General features: G+C 45.7%; 1 protein-coding gene across 6 annotated transcripts in view; it reads right to left on the bottom strand.

The window, feature by feature from the left end:
• Positions 1-17,645, bottom strand: part of EPS8 (epidermal growth factor receptor pathway substrate 8) — a 160,309-nt gene that overhangs the window by 117,202 nt on the left and 25,462 nt on the right. The window contains exon 2 of one of the 6 annotated variants that reach the window (XM_048500842.1): positions 5,813-5,883. The exons of 4 other annotated variants lie outside the window; for them this stretch is intronic. The gene's annotated coding sequence lies outside the window, so the exon portion shown is untranslated. Of the gene's footprint in view, positions 1-5,812; positions 6,039-17,645 lie in introns of those variants that run through there. One more of the 6 variants, XM_048500841.1, reaches the window with a different exon arrangement.

The following is a 17,645-nucleotide window of genomic DNA, read 5'->3' as shown; positions in this document are numbered from 1 at the left end:
TTCTGACTTTGGATCAAGAAGAAAAGTTTAAATCTAACTGGTGGGTTTAAAGTTAACTGCTGTCAAACTTGTGTGGGAAAAATTGATTAGGAAGTTGTGACCCCAATCTCCATGAATACAGAAGTCAGGGTGTGGCAAGATAGCTCCTGAAATAGAGCAGAGGACAAATTAATGACTTGAGTGCCCTTCTTGGTTGAGTAAAAAACCAGGAGTTTGCAGCAACACCCTTCCTCTTCCTTCACGGGAATTTCCAGTCATGACTGAACTCAGGAGCCTTATGAAGTACCCCTCCCCCAAGTTTCAGATTCCCTGGCAGATGGGTGTTTTAATAGGGATCCCTTTTTACACCCTAAGTCCAAAATAAAAAGACCTAAGAGGTCTTGGTTGGAGGAGGGGCCAGGGTCCTCACATTCCCAGAAGTATGTCTAATGGCAGCTTTACTGCAGTTTTGCGGCACTGCAAACCAGCAAGTGAACGACTTTCTTCAGTTGAAATTAGTTACCGGTAAATGTTGTCTGCAGGGAACTATCGTTACTTGTAGTAATGCACTGCTGATCCAGCAGCGCCGTAGTAGAACGTTGGGACGCCAACGGACCTGCGGCCTTGCCGGTCGCATCGCACCCCCACTCCTCATCCCCCCATGAGTCACGGGTCATGAACTGTCTGGCTCAATCACCGGGCGCAGGGACAATGGTCTTGCCCCCAGGTGAGGATTAGGCTCAGACGCTTACGCTCCTCTCCGCACGTAGCCAGATGAGATCATGCATCACATGATGATCTCCCGACCTCCCGCTCTCCCGGAACTCCCCCCAGTCCTCCCTCCTACACGCCCCCAATAGGATAACAATAAAAGGTGCCAGGAACCGGCAGACGGGAGACTCGCTAGGAACACGGACCTCCGGTCTCCCGCTGCTGGCGATCTCCACCAGATGTTATCTCCGCGTCTCGTCTCGTTCTTACGCTGACCGCGTGGGTCGACTACAGTTACTGTGTCTTCTCTCCATGCAGATGAGGTGACAGTCATGTCTGTGCAAAGGGAAAGTTTTGAAGTTCACTCAGCAATTTATATCCATGAAGCCAAGTCAGCAAGAGTGCAAGCACGGGCAGAATGTAGGTCAAGACATGATTTCCAGTGGATCACTTGTAACTTGGATCATCAGGGCAATATGCTGTCCTTTCACATTGATGACTTGACAGTAACTCCAATGATCCAGGTTGGCAGGGTGTCCCTCTTTATTCCCATCTTTCAGACAGCTTCCAATGTCTGCATGTGCCACAACTACACACGTCAGACCACAATACTGCAGAATTCCTAGCGTGCCACTGTTCTGCCAACGAGCCATCTAACAGACCCACCTCACTCGATCCTTATCTTTTCCGGTTTCTTTCCTGATTATCTTTGTCATTCCCTCGAAAAATATAAAAATGATCATTCGGTCAGGGCAGAATTGCTTTTAGTCACATTACTCTCTAATATTCGATTAGTGCTTTAACATCAGTATTACCATTCGCTTTACAAAGGGGAGGGTATGATTTGTTTACAATTACAAAAGCTGCTTTTTAATACTTTTCTGTGCACATGAGATGTTACAATCATCCTTAAAAAGGCACATTATTTTGTTATTCACTCTGGGTTGCTGTCATTTACTGCAACTGACCGATTTACTGCTAGTGTTCATTTTAATAACTTACCCCTTAATTACTTTATTGCAGCTGCATGTAGTTTGATTTTTATCTTGTACCATAATTGTGTTTTATTGATTGGTTTCCTTGCCTTTCAGCCATATCTAATTATTGTTGTTTGAATTCCCAAGACACCAGATGTGTGTCAATTAGATAAATAAACTAAATTTTCCTTGGGGCAAAGTTAAATGAAACTACGTAGAGGTATACTACTAGAGAATTAACACAATGAATGACAATGACAAAAATCTTTTGAGGAAAAAAACGTTCACTAAACAAGTCCAAGAACCAATTTACGAAAACAAGCGTGAGCTAATTTCCAATATCATGTGCCTCCACAAACACCTCGTGCATGTACAGATATACTTCCACATGGAGAGAAACTAATGTAAATTGGACCGAATGGCCGGGGAGCTACTGTTATCTCAGTGCAATCTCTGTTGCACTAAAACACAGCTGTGCACTCAGCAATGCTAACAACAAAAACAACATCCGTTCATAGCTACATCTTTTCTTGCAATTGACATACCTGTTGGCAGTGGTGGGATCCAAAAATTTTAGTAACAGGTTCCCTCGCCAACCCCCCCTCAGCAAAGGGGGCAGAGGCGTACCTAGGCAAACCTGAGCCCTGGGCAAAACCTGAGTTGGATGCCCCCCTCATGGGCAGCCACCCACCACGACCCCCCCCCCGCAAAATTTTTTGCACCAGGTCATTTCTAAATCATCATCACATTATAGAAAATGCCCCAACTCACAAATCTGAACACAGCAATGGTGAAACACACAGGTTCTTTGATAGATACTGGTGAGATAAAAGAAACGAAAGGCTGAGAATCAATGAATTGCAGTATCTGAAAGGGATTAACCCAGTTCAGGGAGTTACATTATCAGTCACAATTGCTATATGGAACCTTCACGTTCAAAGGCAGCATGCCTCTCGGGGAGGCGAGGGCGAAAGCGGACCCAATTAGTAACCCCCTCTCAGCACACACAAATAATTAGCAACCCACTCTCGGGAACTGGTGAGAACCTGCTGGATCCCACCTCTGCCTGTTGGTTTGGAGAAATATATCAATATCAGCCAAACATTCGCCATTCATATTTGATATATTTATAAAAAGGTAAAAGTAGTCCCCTGCAGTCTGGATATTTGGTAGTTCAAGCGTCTGCAAAAGCATCGCTGAAGTACGTATTAAGAAAAATTAGGGAACAGATTTTAAAGTGAAACAGAAGGGAACAGATTTTAAAGTTGCAAGTTTGTTAGCCGGTATCGGGAAAGCCCGAAGTACGGAAAACTGATGGTATAATTCCCAAGGAGAAACATGCAATTAGAGACAGCTTCCGTTGCTCCCACCACAATTTCCATTCTAAAATGTATTAAAACGTCAAACTATTTCAACTGACCTTAATCTCTGCAGGTTTTTTAAAAAATGAACTGTGTGAGGTAATTACTGCCAATTAGGAGCACGGCTCTGCTCATTTCGAATCAAACCCGGCCACAGACATTTCTATAAAGGACTCGGCGGAGATGTTTCAACGCCGCTCATACATTTTGAACGGTGATGGGAAATGGCTTGTGTGCAGCGGAGCGGGGCAGGATGCCCCACTGCCTCCCAAGATCTTGCTTTAAGCCTACCTTAGATGTGACACTTCGCTTTTCATATCTTTAGAAGCATGTTCGTTTTACAAAGAATGCCATGAAATCATCGTGAGCTCGTATGCCATCACGCTGAATGTAAAATCGAGAAACTGCTTTAGATTATAGCATGCATCCCTACTAGTGAGGTGGATCGACCCTCTGGAAAGAAAACTGTAAAGTGGTTGACAAGGCAGCGACAGGCAGACATTAATCACAACTTGTCCCAAAGGATAAGTTATTGAAGTTAATAAAACGGGTCTTGAACTAGATCACTCACACAGGATGATTGTCTGACCAAACAGACGCACTGCTCTGCTCTGACAGATCCACATTAGGCCTTATGCGGTGCCATCCACAGCATTCATTCTGGCAACTCCCTTTGGTGGACACTGCCAAGAAACCTATTGCATGGTTCATTTTCCCAGCCCCGTTGCTTCAACCAGACATCTGTCAAGGACTGAATATTCTGACCGTCTGGTTTTGGGAAACAGGTTCTTGGAATTGGGTTGGATTGAGCATCACGTCGTTGTTAAAGCTTTAATGAACAGTGTAATCTACCTTGAGTTCCAGTAACAGAGACAGGTGTGCTAAAAATTATATATACATATTCAAGTGTGCCATTTAATAACAGTGGCATAGGAGGTTAAGAGCTCGTGTATCTAATCTGGAGGAACCGAGTTTGATTCCCCGCTCGGCCGCCTGAGCTGAGGAGGCTTATCTGGGGAATTCAGATTAGCCTGTACACTCCCACACACGCCAGCTGGGTGACCTTGGGCTAGTCACAGCTTCTCGGAGCTCTCTCAGCCCCACCTACCTCACAGGGTGTTTGTTGTGAGGGGGGAAGGGCAAGGAGATTGTAAGCCCCTTTGAGTCTCCTGCAGGAGAGAAAGGGGGGATATAAATCCAAACTCTTCTTCTTCTTCTTCAACACTCAAGGCACAAAAAAAGTGCCAATGAACACAAGTTAAAAGTAAAATGGTTTATAGCTTTTGTGCGGATGGATCGTTCCGAAAGTGATGTCACCATGTCAGCAATTCTCTAGGGTTATATGCCATTAAAGGTTAAATTGAATTGCTCTAGGAATTCCCCAGAAAGCTCTATGGTGAAGACCATAGAGATTGGGGAAATTTCTAGAGCATCACATTCATGGTAACTGGCAGCGACACTACCACATCTGTGCCAGCATCAACTCAGGAGCTGCCCACTGATAAGGAAACCTAGTGGTTCAAGTGGTATCAAATAATGTGACAGTTCAGTGCAAGATGACAAGTGAGTTCTTTATTCAAATCTAAAGGACATCACAAAAAGCCACATGCCCAGTAATATGGAAACAGCCATGGATTAGGTATTCCACAGCAGGCAGCATTTATGCAGTCGCATTCAGGTTAAACCAGTTTCCACGGCAAAGAACAGAATGTAATTCATGCCAAACAGACTGCCAAGGCAAACAAAGTCACTTATTTATGCAGATAATGAAGCAAAAAGATTTACCAGTGCCCTTCAACCTGAGCTATCAAGGATTTCTTCCAAACACTTGGATCTAGCTCCACTAACGTGTAGTACAATATATGATACAGAAAGCTGAGGATAACCACAGCGATTGGGTAGGTTTCTTAGGAAGTAGGCAGTCCTTTCTAGTGCAAGCTGTACTAGCAGATTAAGCACACACAAACAGTCCGGTTTAAAAAGTTGACCGATTAAACAGCTAAGAATGCGGCTTCTGCAAAGCATGCTCAAATGTTGATTTAAGACAAGTTCCACAATTGTAGGACAAAGAGGCTACAGTAAAGCATGAAGAACAATCCAGACAGAAAACCTGGGAAAATCCCATACCTGAGACCAGGTAAGGTGGGTATTGATATGGATCAACCATGGTCCCACTTGCAATAAAACAGTCCTAAGTACAGAAGGGAACGACCTCAAAGGTTGCAAATCGGCATGAGGAAATGGAATTTCAGGAAACCTTAAACTTACAGAATTTCCCCCCTTCCTACTGCAGTCTTACTGTGCTCTCCAAAATGCAACTTCTGGAAGTTGGTGGACCTCCCAAAACTCTGTGGAGTGGGTGCCCCACAGAAAAAGGTAGAGAATCATCAGTATTACAGAGAAGTATTACGCTGGCTTTACCTCCAAGTGACCAGTGTGATAGCAAAACAAGCACAAACACACATACACAATCCCCTCGCAACCAGCAACACATGGAAAAGAGTAATTTTGAAAAGTAATTCAGTTTTAACCTGGACTGACAGGAAAATTATTTCAAAAATTCCGAACAGACAGCTAGATCTCCACATGTATCATGATGAATGCTAAACATAGCTCTTTATGCCATCATAGGTAACATGAAGGTAACAATGAGAGGCTAAAGAATGCTTTGAAGGTATAATCAGAAACATACGGTATGTGCCAGTGAAGTTTACATGACTGACCTATAAGTATCATGTCTAGGAGGTGAGCTGCTACGCACACTTCAAAACTTAAACAAATTACCTCTCACTTGACTGGGTGGTTATTATCTGTCCTCTTCGTCCCCCATGTCCCTCTCCAAGGAAGACGACAATCTGCAAGCCACCAATGCGATGTATCAATGGTTGCTCAGGAAATTACACGAGCACGCAACGGAAAAATCTAAAAACCTGGAGCACGCAGCCCACCGCTAGCTGGTGTCAAGAGAAAGCTATCAACAGCTAGAGCAGAGCCAGTAATTTACGCAACTGAGATCACTAATTCCTGGTTCTATTCATCATTCTTTATTATTTATTTGAGTACCGACAGAGCGATAAATAATTTCCAGAGCAGCGGTCGCTGTCATTTGAATGAAACAAACCCCTGTGTCGATCAGGTCGGCCTTTCAGGAGGACATACAAACACACACAGGGAGCAGCTAATTCATCACCTTAGCAACGGTGCCAAACAAAAGGGAGGAAGAGAAAGAGTTCGAGGAGCAGCGGCCTGGAGATGAAAAGAACAGGAGAGGGAAAAGACTTTCTTCCTGTATCTCTGGGCGGCTTTGGCCAGCCTGTTTGGGTTTGTGGTGTAATTGGATCTCGGTCTGCAATTGTCCCAGCAAACAGTCTCCAGGTGCCAAGTGCACTTTTTTATGAATTAAGGGGTTTGCTCCAAAGAAATGAACACAGTTGTTCGAGCGCAGCAGCCAAACCTCTCACTGACTACGATTTTGCATTAATGCAGCGTTTTCCATTCCCGTGACAAGCTGTTGAGGGAGGCCACTATAAACCTAGGTTCGCAAGTGTCCCCCACAATTGCCCCTTGTCCGTTAGCTTCACCTCAGAAGGCCATTAGCAGCACGTCAGGGCGGATCCCACCCATCTGCCTCTCCAGAAGCAGCTTTTAAATGGAGCACAAGAAGACTCTTTTGCACCAGCAGCCAGAACCACCGCAGGAAGACTGATCCCAGGACAGCAAGAGCAAGAATATAATCTAACAAATGTTAGAATTAAGTGTTAAAGCAGACTGGACCTTCAGCATGGATGAACAGATCGGGACTACATGGCAGGTAACTCTTTCTCCAGTATTGTTTTCCTGACGCCAAAGAGCCCCCTGGAGCAAAATTAAAGACAACTTGGACAAAAAGCAGCTCTGAAAGAAGGATGCATTTAAGGGTGAGAGAAAGGAATCCAAGGGAGGAGGAGGAGGAGGAGGAGGAGGAGGAGGAGGAGGAGAAGGAGAAGGAGAAGGAGAAGGAGAAGAAGGAGGAGAAGAAGGAGAAGGAGAAGGAGAAGGAGAAGGAGAAGGAGAAGGAGAAGGAGAAGAAGAAGAAGAAGAAGAAGAAGAAGAAGAAGAAGAAGAAGAAGAAGAAGAAGAAGAAGAAGAAGAAGAAGAAGAAGAAGAAGAAGAAGAAGAAGAAGAAGAAGAAGAAGAAGAAGAAGACTTGGATTTATATTCGCACTTTCTCTCCTGTAAGGAGACTCAAGGTGGCCTACAAACTCCTTTCCCCCCCTCCCACCAGACACCTTGTGAGGTAGGTGGGGCTGAGAGTTCAGGAGAACTGTGACTGGGCCAAGGTCACCCAGCAGGAATGTAGGAGTGCGGAAACACCAGGTAAGCCTCTTCCGCTCAGGTGGAAGAGTGGGGAATCAAACCCAGTTCTCCAGATTAGAATCCATCTGCTCTGAACAACTACACCACGCTGGTCTCAGAGATCCAATCTCAGCTTTTCCGGCAGCATGCCTGGTTCAACCATTAGATCAGTAAGATCCCATTTTGTGCCTGTTGCTGTCTCAGATCCACAGGGCTTTGGGAAGGGTAAAATGGGGGAAACTGCACCCACATCCCCTTAAATTGCCCGTAACAAAGGCCAACTTAAACTTTTTGGAAGTGTGATAGAAAATTCTTGCGTTTTATGACCGCTTCCTGTCCACAGCGGTCCTCCCACCCAAAACTGGCAGGCTGATGCAACTCAACAACATGGACAATACTGTAACTCAGAAAATGGCCCCAAGGAGGAAAGGTGCAAGAAGTCAGCTGCAATCTAGAAACAATGCAGATATGCAGTGCATATTTTGCAAAATACTGCTTAACGATCAGGAATATGATTGGCCTGTTCCAGCACATGACACTGAAAAAAAAATTAAGCATCCTTTCCCCTGGAGAGTAAAGATATACACCTAGGAGGAAAAAATACACTGTACTGATCTAAACCAGAACGTGTTTTGTATATCCCTTGCACTTGACGGACAAATATTTTTCCCCAAAGCCTGATCCAGAGCTAATTCTGTAGGACCCCCTGGCATGAACTCTCTGTCTTTTTCTTGGAGGTTTTAACCATGGTTAAATATTGCAACTGCACTGATGGCAGTGCTAGATGCTTCCCTCTTAACCAGGGCAAGGTATCAGTGGAAACTGCTTTGTAAATGGAAGGCACTGAAAGAAAGCTAACCATGCCTACTGATAATAGTGCTCACAGCTTTAGTAAGGATGGCAAAACTAGGAAGGGCGAGAGCTTGTAGCTCATTCCTGGTTTCGTAATATTTAACAAATCAGCAACATTATGTTTGCACCAGCACAGAAAGATAACGAACGCTAGAGACGGAGAAAAAGAAAGGTTTAAAGACTTTTAAAGAAGGTCTTGCATAGAGCGTTCTAAACGGTGCACATTTCAACCTCTGCTTTTCTGAAGCGCAACTAAAGGTATTTGCATCGCTGAGTTTTTGTCCTTTGCCAAACCCCGCCCACTGCCTGGTATCGTATTGTATGACCAAGGCCACAGAAGGGTCAGGCATCATCATGCTGTTTCTGTGAGCAGAGAAACATCTTTGTCACACGATAATAAATGTGCCGGGATCCATTCTGCCTAGATGAAATAAAGCAGGATATTAGAAAAGGAAGGTGAGAGGGGGGGTTCTCGTATGACTAAAGCTTTTGAGTTTGTTTCCATTTGGCAAACTTGCATGCCAAGAGACTACAAATGTGTGAATGGGGGGAAAGACGAATGAGGGATGCCGAAAGCAAGCCAAACTGAGAGCCGTTTGCAATAGGGTGGCTGGACGCCAATATACTCCCACTCACATAGCCTCTGCCATGAGCGTAGTAATGTTTGGGGGTGGGGACAAAATGAATTTGGCTTTGGATCTCTTAAAGGGACCGTCGCTCCAAGTAACTTACAACATTCTAAAGAAGTTGTAAGAAAGGAAGGCTGGTGGATACAGTTCCTCTTCCCATGAGTCTAGGTTTCATCCGAAATGGGGAGTTTCCATCTTTGTGCGAGACACAGTAGAATGCGGAGGGGAAGTGCAAATCATTCTTTAGTGACAGATAACTGGGACTCCCTTTTAAACCTCAGATAATCATTTCCACCTGCAAGCCATCCATGTTTATAGGAGTTGGTGGCGACCATAATTTGGTTGCTTATCTAAGAAGATAAGAGTGGGGCCGTTCACATCGGAAGACGGAAGTTTCCATCTGGGCTTGGAAAAGACTGAGCAGGCACGGCCAATTTAGCCAGCCTGGTTCCTAAACTTTTTTTTTTGTTACCCATACACTACAGTGGGACCTTCTGAACATCCACAGCACTGGTTCTCAACCAGTGGGTCGTGACCCCTTTGGGGGACCCTTTCACAGGGGTCGCCTAAGACTCTCTGCATCAGTGTTCTCCATCTGTAAAATGGATAAACGTTAGGGTTGGGGGTCACCACAACATGAGGAACTGTATTAAAGGGTCGCGGCATTAGGGAGGTTGAGAACCACTGATCTACAGGCATGTTCTGTCGATTGCTTAAACCTGCTTTTTCAGCCAAAGCAAACCCAGAGAAGCAGCTTCCAACAAAATGTCCGCTTAAAATAAACTACTTTGGGTAAATCAAGAAAAAAGAATACAAGTGAATTATGAAAACAACTTGAATCAGGGCAGAAAATAGAAACTCATACGAATGGCACCCTTTTGGCAGGGCAGTGGTGTAGTGGTTAAGAGCAGGTGTACTCCATTCTGGAGAACCCGTTTGATTCCCCGCTCTGCCACCTGTGCTGTGGAGGCTTATCGGGGGAATTCAGATTAGCCTGTGTACTCCAACACCTTGCTCCAGCTAGGCAGACCTTGGAGCTAGTCCACAGTTCTTTACAGATTTCTCTGCCACACTTTCTTCATAAGACATTTGTTATGGGAGAAGAAGAAAGAGAAAAGAAAGAGAAGAAAAGAAGAAAGAGAAAGAAGAAAGAGAAAGAAGAAGAAAGAAGAAAGAAAGAGGGAAGGGAGGAGGGAGGAAGGAGGAAGAGGAAGAGGAGGAAGAGGAGGAAGAGGAGGAAGAGTTTGGATTTATATCCCCCTTTCTCTCCTGCAGGAGACTCAAAGGGGCTTACAGTCTCCTTGCCCCTTTGAGTCTCCTTGCAGGTGAGAAAGGGGGGGATATAAATCCAACTCTTCTTCTTTGTACAGAGCCACAGTGTCACATCATTTGGGATACTGCACATAGTTCTGGTTGCTGTTATCTCAAAAAGGACATTGCGGAGGTGGGAGAAAGTACAGAAGAGGGCATCCAAGACAAGCAAGCAGTCGGCACACCTTTCTCAGGAGGAAACAAACACAGAGAGAAACACATTTTACAGTGACATGCCTCTGAAGATGCCAGCCATAGATGTGGGCAAAACGTTAAAAGCTACAATTACCAGACCACAACCACACAACTCAGAAAACCTGCAACAGCCAGTTAATTCTGACCATGAAAGCCTTCAACAATACATTAAACTGAAGAGTCTATGAGTTTTTTTTTAAAAAAAAAAGAAGAGCGAGAGGGCCATATAAGAGGATTATAAATGTACAGTTATGAAAGTACCATAGGTACGAATTGGAGAAGTGGGGTAGAAGGACTTTGCTCTCCCTTTACCATTATACTAGAACTTAGGGGCACCCAAAGAGGTTGATGGTCATTAGGTACAGGAGAAACCAACGGAAATACTTCTCTACCCAACGAGTAATTAAATTGTGGGAATTCACTGCCAATAGAGAGGGGGATGTTCACAAGCATGCACAGCTTTATGGACAATGGGTCCATCTGCAGCTACCAGCCGTGGTCAGTACACAATACCTCTGAAACCCTGTGCTAGGAGGCAACATCAGGAGAAGGTCTTAGCCTCTGTGACCTGTTTGTTGGCTCTCCAGGACAGCTGGTTGCCTGCCAGGAGAAACTGGATGTCAGACTAGATGGACTACTAGAAAATGCTACCAGAACACGGCCATACAACCTGGAAACCCTACAACACCTCAGTGATTCCGGCCGTGAAAGCCTTCGACAATACAAAGTTCCATCCAGTTGTGTTTTATTTTTATGGTTAGGTATCTTTCTGTCTATTGTTTTTGTGTTACTTTTCTTGTTTTTCTGTTTATTGTCTTTTTCTTCTATATAATTATTTTGAGAAAATCAATTTTAAAAATTATTTTGAAAAATTCACGTACTTGCCAAGAGTCAGTCAGAAGCAACCAGGTAAGCAGACATTACAGAAGAGGGATAAGGGAGATTCCCCATTAAAGTAATTTATGCCACTAATTTATGCCTACAAAAGATATGGCCAGCCAGGTGGATCTTTCTTTTTGGCCAGGCCAGTCTAAATTGAAAATGCTGACGCTTGGTCCAAAGCAATCCACTAAAAAATACTGCTTCCCAAAGCTGCTTTCAAAAGAGACTCCTTTAAAGATAAAATGCACACCACACTACAAAAGCATCGGGATTCACCTGGATTAACTAGTGGATCAGACAACTTCCCTGTTCAACTAATCCATCATTCTTCTGACACAAACTTTTCCAGCTTCAGGATTCAAACACAGTTCAAAGACTTGGAGCTCTCCTCCCAAATTAAGACCTTCAAAGGACCCCCCGGAGGCCTATTAACTAAGTCCTTGCTGTCTTGGCTCGGCTGCAGTTTGTTTATACACCAACAGTCTATGTGTCTGAAAACACCCACTAGCTCCCACTGCTCAGTTCAAGCGAAGCAGCTCACATTTCTCTTTCGGCAGCTCTGTAAAAGGCGAGTCTCCAGAGTTTAACCCCACATGACTTTGAAGTACAGTAGAAGTACTTTCCAAGTTTGGGCTGTTACATCCCATCTACTCGGACATCATCCAGCAGCATGTTTGATATTGCAACTTGCAAACATTTGCTGCAACTCCCCTTAAGCCAAGATTGATACCTAACGGGGCCTCGGCACCCAGTTTGCCAACTTGTAGCAAAGGTCTATTTTATCTCACATCCATGCTCATTCTGGACTTCCTAATAGTTCTGCACACACCTCTTTAACACCAGCCAAACTGTGCTCCGCAGCTACTTAATGGAGGAATTACATGCCACTCACTGTTCATGGCATGTATTTATTTATTACATTTTTACCCCACCCATCCCCAAGGGGCTCAGGGCGGCAATACAAAAGCACAAAACCCCAATTAAAACAACAATAAAATCCCAAACGTTATTTAAAAAACACCAATACAATTACAAACGTAGCTTAAAACAAACAAGATGGCAACTTAAAACCCCGTTAATCCCTGGGAGGCCAATAGAAAAGAATGTCAGCCCAGCTGGCATCCAGGAAGAGCCCAGTGGAATAGCTCCGTCCTACAGGCCCTGAGGAAAGCGCTCAAATCCCGCAGGGCCCTGATCTCAATTGGGAGCATATTCCACCAGATAGGGGCCAAGGCAGATTAACCCCTGGCCCTAGTAGAGCATTACGCTGCTCATATTGTCCTGTGTTCTAATTCTGTAATTCTATTCTCTGCATTGTTTCTAACCATAATGAAATCCCTAGTTCCCTCTGCACTTGCCCTACTTTAGAAGTCTCTTATGCCAGGATTCCCCAGCAACGTAGGCCATGGGTGCCCGATCAAGTCATTTTAAAGGAAGTGCGTGGAGCTGAAAATGAACTTTGTGAGCAGGGGTTCTGATTGGCTGTGCAGATTATTTTTTGAAATGCAGCTTTGGCATCAGCTGCCACAATAACACGAGATCTATACAGAGTTACTGAAGCGAAGCTGTAGGAATGAGTTTGTGGCTGGCTCCACCTCCTATGGCAGCCATTTTGTTGCTGCGCCCAGCATGCCGTATCAGAATACCAACTGTGACCACAGGTTCAAAATGGTTGGGGACCCCGTCTTAAGCTATGTGATCACATTTGTTTATACAATGTAATCCACCTGGTATCTAAGCGACAAAGGGAAGCTGTAAGTTAAGTAAACAAAAAGAAGTTTCCTTAGCTGCAAACCTATACACACTTCTGGAATGTACTTCTAAAACATCACAGCAAATGCTTTCGGCAGATAATAACATCACTGCTCGTGATGTTTTACACAGTACAACACAAAAAGGCCTTTGCCTCAAAGAGCTTACAATTCAAGGTATTGTCGAAGGCTTTCCCGGCCGGATTCAACTGGTTGTTGTGGGTTTTCCAGGCTGTGTGGCCATGGTCTGGTAGATCTTGTTCCTAACGTTTCATCTGCATCTATGGCTGGCATCTTCAAAGGTGTGTCACAGAGAGAAGTCTGTTATAAGAGAAGTCTGGACAAAGTGTGTAACAGACTTCCCTTTGTGATACACCTCTGAAGATGCCAGCCACAGATACAGGCGAAACGTAAGGAACAAGATCCACCAGACCACAGGACACAACCCGGAAAACCCACCAGAACCAGTTACAATTCAAGGTTTGTCAAAGGGCAGGTAAGAGAGGAAATAAAAGGGGAAATACAAGGGGAAAGCCTTGCTTGGAGTTAGTTTTTAGTATGGAGTTTTTAGTACGGAGGAGAGATCTATAGGATGTGTGTGATGGTGTAATCTGATGTGTATTCTAGACATGCACACCTGTTCATGGATGCAGGGTTGAGAAAACAAGAATCAATAGATGGTCTTAGTAGCACAGGAAGTCTGCTCCAAGCACGGATGGGAGGGGGGAGAAGATCACAGATATGCTACAGTCAACCGCAGCGGAACCCACCTGAAGCATATAAGCGATAGCTTTTAAATCAGCCGTCAGCCCCATGAAAGCAAACCTTTCATGAAATGATTGAGTTAAAGCAGAAGGGTTTGGCTGAATCGCTCAGGTATTTATGAGCAAAGGACGAGAGGAAGGAAATCACACACACGAATTTTACTAAGTGGGAAGGCTAACAGAGAGCAGGTAAACATCCCCGAAGTCTCATTTCACGTTGTTTGTCCAGCTAATCCTTAACCATGGTTTCAACATTCAGACCTGATATTTAATCACTTCACAAGAGAACAAGCTATAGCTAACCATTACGTCCCCACTGGCCCATAATAGTCTTCTCTTGTTCTGAGTAGAAGGAAATGCGCCAGGCTAAAAACAATGACTGCTGCCTTTTACAATCCAGCTTGCTCCCAAAAGTTTCCTGCCCCAATCTCAACTGATAAGATTAGTCGCTTCCTATGTGGAATGCAAATCTTAGCCTGGTTTCCAGGAGAAAGCAGGGCAGAAGACGGCAAAGCTAGACTCCTGCAGGCAAAAAAACGGATTTAGCTGTGCAACAGCCTTACTTGAGCTGGGTGACGCAGAGTAAAGGAAACCAGATTTTAAAGCCAGCCTGCATAGGAGACTTTTATTGCATGGTTTCACTGTTGAGAGCTTTGGATGTGGAAGCAATTAATGAGCAATGACTATGCAAGCAAAACACCAGATAGTGACTGAACAGAGGAAATAAGTGTGTGTGGGATGTGCAGATTAAACCAGACGTCCCTCTGGAAAAACTAAACTGCTAGCCCACACTGATGACAAGAAGGATGATTTTCAGGGGAGGCAGAAAGCCAAGAGGATGTTAAACCGGTTTACACAGTTAACTCTTCTTCTTACTACTTGTGTGCTCCCACCCTCTCCCACTCATAACCCCTCCCCCGCTGCCCAAGCTCAGTTTCTACATCACCAAACAGCACTGGCCGGTGCATGGAGCTGGGGAGCCCCGGCCACCATCAGCAGAGTCAGTGTGCCCCACAGGTGTTTCCTCAAATAATACTGGGCAACGGAAACCATGGATCACAGAGTACTTCAAGCAAACAGATGCAGAAGGGCATGCAGGTAGGTGGAAAGGCAGGTGCAGCTGTCAGCTTCAGTGAGCCCTTCCAGGAGCTGAGTCGGGCCTAACTCTGGCTCCTTCCGCACATGCAGAATAATGCACTTTCAAACTGCTTTCAGTGCTCTTTGAAGCTGTGCAGAATAGCAAAATCCACTTGCAAATAGTTGTGAAAGTGGTTTGAAAATGCATTATTCTGCGTGTGCGGAATCAGGTTTAAATCAGGTTTCAGCACCTCCGTCTAGGACAGTGGTTCTCAACCTTCCTAATGCCACCACCCTTGAATACAGTTCCTCATGTTGTGGTGACCCCCAACCCTAACATTTATCCATTTTACAGATGAAGAACACTGATGCAGAGAGTCTTAGGCGACCCCTGTGAAAGGGTTGTTTGACCCCCCAAAGGGTTCATGACTGACAGGTTGAGAACCACTGGTCTAGGAAGCCAGAGGAGATTTGCCTTCATGCCCGGGGAAAAGAAGGGAAATCGGTACCTATCAAAACCTACTCAAAGCAATCTGGAGTCTGCTAAAGGCCCAGAGGACACCAACAGTTCAGTCCAGAGCTGTTGGGTATGTGGGGTCACAGCACCCCCTCATGAGGGCTTTCTCGCAGTGCAGAAGTCCACCTTTTTTTAAAAAAACCCATCAGCCTTTAAATCCCCCATAGGGGAAAGCAGAGATACACCATGAAAAATGCAGCGTGTCTCCGAGGCCAAGCCAGCCACCCAGTGCAAGAGGGCTGACTAAGGTTGGCTCCACCCCTGCAAACGCCTCCACCACGCCCCTGCCATGCCAATGCAACTGGGGTTGGCACAGGAGCGCCAACATAAGGCTTAGTGCAGCGGCTGGCCATTGCAGGGCACCGCAGCAGCTGGGTGCCAGCTGAGTTGCCCCTCCACCAGGGTAAGTGCCCCAGAGAGAAGAAGAAGAGTTTGGATTTACATCCCCCCTGTCCCTCCTGTAAGGAGACTCAAAGGGGCTTACAATCTCCTTTCCCTTCCCTCCTCATAACAAACACCCTGTGAGGTGGATGGGGCTGAGAGAGCTCCAAAGAACTGTGACTAGCCCAAGGTCACCCAGCTGACAAGTGCTGGAGTGCACAAGCTAATCTGGTTCACCAGATAAGCCTCCACAGCTCAAGTGGCAGAGTGGAGAATCAAACCCGGTTCTCCAGATTAGAGTGCACCTGCTCTTAGCCACTATACCACAAAGGGCAATTCTGCTGGTGGGAGCCCATGCTGCCTCCATAGGGCAATCCCCCCACACTAGGCTGCCCATCTACATGAAGACCATCTATGGCCCCCTTAGCAGTTTCAGATGTTGTTCTGGCTGGGTATTTGAGGCCTACCTTCCCCCAGCTAAACCACCACAACTGAAACGTCCTGTCTGCTCCTGCCCCGATCATCCACAATGCAATCACAGCTAACTTGCCATGGCCAACTAACCACATGCCCACCGTTTCTCTCATCGCGGACCAACCGGCCTCTAACATTTTCCCTCTGTGCCAGGAGGGAAAAGCAGGTGTTGGCCTTCAGTAACTCAAGAGCAGGGTTGCTGAAAGGGAAAGCTCAGAAGGGGTACAGCAGCAGAGCCAGGCCATTGTTCCCCTGGAATAAATCTCTGAGGTGGGAGCGCAGGAAGCATCCGCTTGCATTCCAGCTGGAAGATAAATTTGATGGGGGGGGAGAGTGACTATAACCGTATCCCTCTCAGGCATCTGAGAAAGTGTGCTTTGAAAACTGTCTAGATAGCATGACCAGCGTCCAGGTTTTTGCCATCAGAAACTGCTAGTAAAATGGAAACTCAGTTCCTAAGACAGATTGGTGAGCCCCCCAACTGCAGTTGTGTTTTAACCACTCATTGTGTGTGTGTGTGTGTGTGTGTGTGTGTGTGTGTGTGTGTGTGTGTGTGTGTGTACACAAAGCAAATAAACACTCAGAGAGAGAAAAAGAGAAAATGAGAACAAGAGAAAGAACGATACAAGGAGAGAGAATGCCGAGGAACGAGAGACTTTTACGAATGACAGACTAATAGTAAAATACAGTTGCTTGACAGAGAAAGGGACGAGGGGTTGTGGCTGGAGCCAAGATCAATAATGGGTGTTGCTAGGAAGTTTGCATAAAGACATGGCAACTGGGTGCTTTAGATATGCAAAACCCCTGTATCTGGTCCTTCAAATGATCTGTTAGATTGTGGGCTGTGAGACATGACTACAGCTGGGCGATCAGGTAAAAGCTGAAACTCAAGAAAATGGGGCGGGAGGGAAGGCTGACACCCCTACTCCCCCTGCAACGCACTCATAAGTCAAACTTGCCCCCAGTGAACTTGAGAACTTTAGTTCCCCAATGTAATGTCAGACTGCCCTCTTGTCAGACATACAGCCCAATCCAGGGAAGAGGGGTGAATGCTCCCCTGGAAGCAGCACAGGCCTATGCTGGCAGAAAAGCCTTCCCTGGGGCACTTATCCCAGCACAGGGGCAAATCCTCTGGTGCCCGGCTGCTGCAGCACCCTGAGACAGCCAGCCACAGCGCTTGGCTGTGCATTCGTGCTCCTGTGTCACCCCCAGCTGCATTGGTGTGGTGGGGGTGTTTCTGGGGTGGGCCAGGGGCTGGAGCCAACCTTAGAAGAGTTCCATGGCCTGCCAATCCCTATCTGCTGGCGGAGGCTGGTTCAGAGATACGCCATGTTTTCCATGGTCTATTTATGTTATCCACTATGGGCAATTCTCCGGGGGATCCCTTTTTAAAAACTTGTGCTACTTGGGAGAGAGCAGCGAACCAAGTGGATTGGGCTGATAATGTGT

Source organism: Sphaerodactylus townsendi, linkage group LG06 (assembly GCF_021028975.2).
Source record: "Sphaerodactylus townsendi isolate TG3544 linkage group LG06, MPM_Stown_v2.3, whole genome shotgun sequence".
NCBI classification, from domain to species: domain Eukaryota; kingdom Metazoa; phylum Chordata; class Lepidosauria; order Squamata; family Sphaerodactylidae; genus Sphaerodactylus; species Sphaerodactylus townsendi.
This window is presented reverse-complemented; position numbering and strand designations above follow the sequence as displayed.